An 8263-nucleotide genomic window follows, 5' to 3' on the forward strand; every position below is an offset into this window, starting at 1 on the left:
GTATTCTGCAAATGAGAAGTAAAGTTCACCGGTGAGAAGTCAGTCTCATACTGTAACTTGTGAATGTCTAACTCATTTTCTTTAATGGAGGCAGTCCGGTTAACCCTTTACTTATCTGTGTTTATTGTGCCTGGTTTCAGTAAGTGACAGATGTGAGGACTGTACAGAAGCGAATAGCAGACGCAGAGGAGGCGGTGGCTTATATTAACAAAGAAGAAGCGCTGTATAAATGGGACCTTACAACATACCCTCAGCTGGATTCTTCAAAAGTCAACATCGAACCTTACCAGAAACTTTTTGCACTGATTTACAAATGGCAAAAAACTGAAAAAAAAGTATGTGCACCCCATTGGGGAATTCTGAGTTAACTCTTGGCATGCCGTTATTTATTAACACCAGACGTGATCTGAAGTGGAGAGTAAATGGCGCATTTAAACAAGCTGATGATCATTCCCAATTATCAGCCCGTGTAAATGTGCCAGTAATCACCCGATGAACAAGCAAAACACTAATTCGTTGGGAACGAATCATTTATGGCAGCAAAAATCATCTTTATCTACAGCACTTCGCCCCTTGTAACGTTATAGGGACAAAGTATATCTAATAACCAATCGTTCTGTCCCCATCACTGTTCTTCGGTCCTGGAAATAACCAAGCGCCAAAAGTCTTGCATATATTACAAGGGGATTATGTGTTATTAAAGGGCTGTCCGGCCTTGGGGCACAAGTCTGCAGTCACTCCATGTGACTGCAGTCATGTGAATCCTCACAGCATGTGTACTGTGCGCGTTATAAGGATTCTCCAGCATCGGGAGCACAGGCGTGTGACAGCAAGTATGTGATTTGCATATATACGGTCACATCCCAACTAGACATATCCGGCCTTGCTCAATGCAGGCACATTGAGTGGAGCCAGACACGTCTAGTCGGAATGTGGTCTGAAGTATGCAAATCACATACTTGTGGTCACATAACAGCCCGTTCCCGGCACCGGAAAATCCTCGCAGTGAAGAATTTAAAAGTCTGCAGTTACATAGACTGTAGACTTGTACCCCAAGGCCGGACAATCCCTTCTGCAAAATAGGAGATAAATGTATGATCGGTAGGGGTCCTCCAGTAATCCTGAGGACAGAGGTTCCAAAGTCTGCTGTGTGAATGGAGTGATCGTGCGCATGCATAGCCAGTGCTCCATTCATGTCTATGGGAGCAGTCATGCGCATGCATAGCCATCACTCCCATAGATGCACACATGCTTCATTCACAAAGCTGTATCTAGGACCACCGCTTTCAAAACTGCTGGAGGCTGCAGCAGTCGGACTCCCAGTGATCAGACATTTATCAACAACCTTGTGGATAGGTGATTAAACATTATTTATGGGACAACCATAGCCATAGATGTAGAAGAGAAAAAAAGCAGAATAAACAGTAATAGATGAGCTAAAAACATGAAATTTATCAAAATATGTCTTGAAAAATCTCACGCTTCCAGGTGGATCGACGGCGCTTTCCTTGACCTGAACGGAGAAAGCATGGAAGCCGAAGTGGATGAATTCTTCCGAGAGGTCTACAAGATGATGAAACTGTTTCAGCAGAAGCAGAAGACGTTAGAAGAGGAGAAGAAAAAGGCGGCTCAACACCGGACACTGTCTGAAGATAAGGATTCGGTGGACGAGGAAAAGAAGGAAAGCCGCATAGTTCTCATGTGTTCTGCCATCACCGAGCAAATCAAGGCTTTTAAGGTAGATGCATCATATAATGGATATATCAGTAATCTGGGCCAGGTTTGCTGGAGCGCGCTGTTACCTCCCAATCCCAGCCAACTTTAGCACAGTGGTTACTATCGAGACAGCAGCGGTGGTCGGTCTCCTAGGCAACGATCTGTAAACAAAAGAAAAGTCTTAATATCTCAAGAACGGCTGCAAATGTCAAGAAGCAGTAAATTGCAAAAGTGCAGGTTTTTACAATATCTATGAAGATGGGAATAACCCTTTAATTCATTTTTGTAGCCGTAATCCCGGGACACTGATTATGATTGACTCCTTTTCAGGAATATATCCCTCTGGTGAGCATCCTTTGCAACCCATGCCCCTCCTATATATCCATCCTGGCCTCCATGTGTCCAGCCTGCCCCCCTTCATATATCCATTCTGTCCCATATATCTATATATATCTATATCTATATCATATATATATAACAGTTTTGATTTATATATATCCATCCTAGCCCCCCATATATGCATCCCACCCCACCCCATATATCTATCCAGGTCCCCACGTGTCCAGCTTGCCCCCCTTCACCTCCATGCGTCCATCCAGGTCCCCACGTGTCCAGCTTGCCCCCCTTCACCTCCATGCGTCCATCCAGGTCCCCACGTGTCCAGCCTGCCCCCCCTTCAGCCCCATGCGTCCATCCAGGTCCCACGTGTCCAGTCTGCCCCCCCTTCAGCCCCATGCGTCCATCCAGGTCCCCACGTGTCCAGCCTGCCCCGCTTCAGCCCCATGCGTCCATCCAGGTCCCCACGTGTCCAGCCTGCCCCCCCTTCAGCCTCATGCGTCCATCCAGGTCGCCACGTGTCCAGCCTGCCCCCCCTTCAGCCCCATGCATCCATCCAGGTACCCACGTGTCCAGCCTGCCCCCCCTTCAGCCCCATGCATCCATCCAGGTCCCCACATGTCCAGCCTGCCCCCCCTTCAGCCCCATGCATCCATCCAGGTACCCACGTGTCCAGCCTGCCCCCCCTTCAGCCCCATGCATCCATCCAGGTCCCCACATGTCCAGCCTGCCCCCCCTTCAGTCCCATGCGTCCATCCATGTCCCCACATGTCCAGCCTGCCCCCCCTTCAGCTCCATGTGTCCATCCATGTCCCCACGTGTCCATCCTGACCCCCCTTCAGCCCCATGCGTCCATCCATGTCCCCATGTGTCCATCCTGACCCCCCTTCAGCCCCATGCGTCCATCCATGCATCCTGGGTAGGTGTTTATGCCCCTGCATCCATCCATCCTGGGTAGGTGTAAATGCCCCTCCAGCCATCCATCCTGGGTAGATGTATATGCTTTTCCATTCATCCATCCATCCTGGGTAGGTGTATATGCTTTTCCATTCATCCATCCATCCTGGGTAGGTGTATATGCCCCTCCATCCATCCATCCATCCATCCATCCATCCAATCTATCTATCTTTCTATCCCTTCCTTTCTGAGATAAGCTGCAATAATGCATTTGTCCTTTGCTACACCTTTGCACATACACCATATACCTAGTCAGTGGCCTTGTTATCAGCTGCTACTCTTTTAATTCAACTGTCCCATCAGGTGGGTGTTGCTGAGTACCACGCATTTAAAAAAAATGTGGGGCCGTTGCGATTTCTTTAGTGAAATGCTGGCTCCCTCTGGTGGAGCACTGACTTCTTTAATTTTCTATCTATGGATGAAAAAAAGATAAAAAAAAGTTTGGTCTGAGATGTTGTTTTAAAGTGCTACCTATGTCTGTCAATCAGAGCATCCTATTGGTTTTCACCCAAGCAGATAGATTGCTTGCAATAGATGTAATGAGTGAATGGAACAATGGAATAATGCAAGAGAATGGGACAATGGAACAATGGAATAATGCTAGAATGGAAGAATGGAACATCATTGCACATGTCATAATGGGCTCCTGGCCTTTATCTGGCTGTGCTTCGGCAGTCAGCTACAGTCTGCAGGGAGCCTGTAGACTAGGAAGAAGGTCGACCGCTGCTTGTTTGTTCACTAATTAGTTATCCTCTCCCCATCCCCTTGTCTGCAGGTGCATGGGACATTGGGGGGGAGGGGAGAATGTTTGAAAATAGGCAGACTCATGCAGATTAAAAATGCATGCGTGGGCTGCAGCTGCAACAAGCAGTAAAGTTGTCGGTTTTAAGATGTCTATTGATGAACAACATGTCCTCCTAAGGGGAGTCTTTGTCCCTATCCCTACAATGGGTACCTTCTTGAAGCCAGGGTGCAGTCATAGGCCAAAACGAATTCAGGTTATCTCTTCTTGGCCTTTTGGCTAACATCAAGTGTAGTATCTGTTCTCATTTAGTATATGTGCTTAGCTTTTACCAATATATTGCATTGCAATGTTATCTATCTATCTATCTATCTATCTATCTATCTATCTATCTATCTATCTATCTATCTATCTATCTTCCCGGCTGCTTGTTTTCCCTCTATCCACACCCTCCTCTTCTTTGATTGACAGCTCTGGCTTCATAGAACCAGAGAAAGAAGGAGACAGAGGTAAAACAAGCAGGTGGGAAGGTGTATATAAAGGATTGGCCCACGCCGTGATCCACGGAGCGCTTGTACTTGGTTTCAACAGTCATTCTGTGCTGACAGTCCCTTTAAAATCAGTGTTTCCCAAACTTCAGTCCTCACGGCCCCCCACAGGTCATGTCTTCAGGATTTCCATAGTATTGCACAGGTGAGAGAATTCCTGATTCCTTGATGATACTTTCATCACATGTGTAATACTGAGGAAATCCTGAAAACCTGACCTGTTGGGGGCCATGAGGACTGGAGTTTGGGAAACACTGCTTTAAATGGAGCGGTGCTGCAGTTTTATTATTCAGCAATTAGCAGGATCCCCCAACAATTTCTTAAGCAATGAGAAAATGCAGTCCCTAATGATGTCCTCTGACAATAAGCGGATCACGGACAGCAGATGCATTGGGTTCTGCATTTCTTGGAGAATGGGTTGGGGCAGCTTCTGTCTTCTCAGTGATACAATCAGGAAGGAGATGCAGCGTGAGACAATCCCTGTCTAGATCTTTGATCTGATCATCAATACAGAGGGCTGATTGGTGAAGACAGAGGGAAAGGCTAATAAAATTATTAAAAAAAAACTTAGTTTTTCGGCTGGCACTTCCTCTGGGGTCAGTATGCCAACCTCATTGACTTCATAGCACTTGCCAGAGTGGGCAGACACGATTTTATTGCCTTTACACACGTCACCTCCACACAGGGCGATGCTGCTACGACGCCTCTGTAGTGATCAAACGTGGAGTCAAACAGCAGGGCTTTAAGAGGGCTGCCCTTTTCAATCTTGGGACTAAAACACAAGAATAAGACATCCTGTTAAAGGGGATAAAGGTAAGTAAACAGCGTTCAGTCCGGGGTGATGAATTCCAAAAGACAAAGTTTATTCCGCCATCACATAACGTTTCGACCTGTTATAGGTCTTTATCAAGTATATACAAAGACATACAGGGATACTGATCCCCTTTAAGGAAAATCAGTGGCCAGAACCCTTTAAATTCCCCTTAAATGGTCCAAAACTGAAACTGTGGGAACAATATAATCCACTTAGGGTTCAGCAAACTTACAGTCAAGGATTTGATAAAATTATCTACACCCTTGTGTCTCCGGAAAGCATAGCGGACGTTCACGTGCTGAAAATGCCGACCAGTGCTGGAGTGAGCGGAGGTCCGCAGCTTGTGACACTCCTGCTGTAGTGAAACTACAGGTCCCAGCAGACTGACGGTCTCTCATCAAGTTATGCTGGGAGCCGCAGTTTCACAAATAGTGCTAGAGGATCCATGTCAGAAATATGAGGCTGCCACTAGGGTTTCTCCCACAAATATGTAATCGGACGTGGAGCAGATCTGCACGTGGATGAGCCATATTCTCTATCTGTGAACATACTACTCCTTCACTCAGATTCTAAGTGGTTCTGCAGCGCATCTGTGCAGAGCAAGCTGTCAATCAAAATCCGGGCCGGGTTTACAGCCGTCGCCCCTGATATAGCGAGCGGTGCTGTGATCCAAGACTGTAGCCGCTCCGTGCACAACGATGAGTGAAGGCCGGCGGCTGCAGGGAGGAAAGAAGTTAATTTTCTCCCGGTACCTACACTATCAATAAGGCGGCAGGGCAGCATTGTAACAATATTTATCTGCAGATTAACCCTATACCTGCAGGTACATAGCATTTTCCAAGGTGACAGGTTCCCTTTAATAAAGAGAAGATGGATAGAGCCGCATTAGTCCGTACTCTCGGTGGAAGCCTCCTGACAACTTCTTGAAGAACACTTTCCACATTTGTTCCAAGCTTCCCCGACATCTAATAGAAATAAACAGAGAAATGAATTTCTTAATACAGTTTAGAACTCGGCTACAACGAATCAGAAGAAATGAAACCTGTTTGAAGCTGACAAGCAATCAAGCCCCTCCGCAAGCCACACAGAACATGGCTACTTATGTCATCTGCAGGTGATTAAAGGAACCTGTCATGCTGAAATGGTATAAGATCTGTACGGGGGTGTTGTAGAGCAGAGAAGTTGATCAGACTGATAGACATATCTGTGGGAAGAGAGTCAGCAAAACTGGCATTTTATGCAGTGAAAAGTCCTGCCGTATGTACACTGGTCCAGTGGGCGGTCCTACTAAGTGATTGACAGTTCCCTGTATGACCATGCAGGCAAAGATAGCTGTCAATCACTAGTAGGACCGCCCACTGGACTCATCTGTACAAACAGCAGGATTCCACTGAATAAATTGATACAGGAAAAACATCTATCTTTGTACCGTATTAGCCAGTAGATAGAAGAGTATTTAGATTTGAGAGTCCTCAGTGGTTGATACCATCTTTTCCATTAGCCATTAAAAGGTAACAAATTGCAAACTTTCCAGACTACTCAGGTCTCAGGTCTGCCTGATGAAGAAGCCGGAGTAGTCTGGAAAGCTTGCAATTTGTTACCATCTTTTCAGTTAGCCATTAAAGGTATCAACCACTGAGGACTCTCAAATCTAATGAATAAATTACAATTTATACTGAATCTTCTCCCACAAACCTATATATCGTTCTGCTCAGTTTCTCATGGATAAAACCTGTACATCTGAATGGGGCTTTAATGTTGTTATTACAATCATGTAACCGCAGATCACAAAATCTTTCATATGATCATTTTTTTAACACCTAAAACCCCAATGGACATTTATGTTTACTAAAGGATTCCTTCCCCATTCTTTTGGCAGCTCTTCTTTAGGTATGGACACAGACCGGCATCCGGCATAAAGACATCTGGAGACTTTTCCTTTTTCTGTGATATTGGATAATCTTCTTCATTTCTAACGCTTTAAATCTTTCAAATTCTTTCTGAAAAATGTATCATAAAGGGACTTTCTCAGGTCAGTTTTGCTTGTGGTTGTGTTACCATTATTTGTGCCAAATGTATCAAAGTGTTGCACGATGTTTGATAAATGTTTATGTAGCACTTCCATCTATCTTTATTTATTTTACTCACTTATATGGCACCATTAATTTCACAGCACTTTACAGACATTATCATCACTGTCCCCATCGGGGCTCACAATCTACATTCCCTATCAGTATGTCTTTGGAGTGTGGGAGGAAACCGGAGAACCCGGAGGAAACCCACGCAAACACAGGGAGAACATACAAACTTCTTGCAGATGTCGTCCTTGGTGGGATTTGAACCCAGGATCCCAGTGCTGAAAAACAACAATGCTAACCACTGAGAAACCGTGTATCTTTATCCACTTTTAACGTCACCCGTCGTTCTTAGACCTGTGTAGCTTACCAAGCCCAATTTCTAAAAGTTGCAAGAGTGCTGTAAAATAGGAAGCTGCACATTTTTGCGCAAAAATGATGCGTCACAAAAGTTTTTTGCTTTTTTTTAACACCAAAAATTGATGTAAATTCCTCGCTACATTGCCCCTTTTCCAGCCACATTTTGTAGAAAAAAATAAAAGACAAGGTACAGACAGCGGAGTTAAATTTGCCTACAGGAATGATTTTGATCTGGAGCGCATCGTACCCGGATACAGTCACTAGCGGGAACGTCAAACATCTTCTCAATTTGTTTCTCCACCCTTTCCGGATCTGCATTCTTCAAGTCTATCTAAAAGCAAAAGTATAAATACTAATTATTTATCAAAGCTGGACAACATCTAGAAACCATATAAGAAAACTGGCTTAAAATATAGTGTGAACAAGAGTTTAGGGAGAGATGTACAACTGGCACTGGCCTATAAAAGGGATTGTGTAATCGTACAAAACTAGCAAAAATGTAAAGTGCCTGGAAAACAAGGAACGTGCAATTTACCTCTTAGTAAAAATCCTATGCTTTCTCAAGAACAGAGGAATTTTAATTTCATAATTTTTTTTTAATCAAATAATTTTTATTGAAAAACTCCAACTACAAATATTCCATCTTTCAAATAACATACAGTTATATGAAAAAGTTTGGGCACCCCTATTAATCTTAAGCTTAATGTTTTATAAA

At 44.5% G+C, this 8263-nt stretch overlaps 1 pseudogene; it reads left to right on the forward strand.

Moving 5' to 3' along the window:
* Positions 1-4010: 4010 nt before the first annotated feature.
* On the forward strand, positions 4011-4112 carry LOC141233300 (U2 spliceosomal RNA; annotated as a pseudogene).
* The last annotated feature ends 4151 nt before the right edge of the window (positions 4113-8263 follow it).

This window comes from Phyllobates terribilis, unplaced genomic scaffold, assembly GCF_046119375.1.
Source record: "Phyllobates terribilis strain yellow unplaced genomic scaffold, ASM4611937v1 Scaffold_572__1_contigs__length_1044912, whole genome shotgun sequence".
In the NCBI taxonomy this organism is placed as follows: Eukaryota; Metazoa; Chordata; class Amphibia; order Anura; family Dendrobatidae; genus Phyllobates; species Phyllobates terribilis.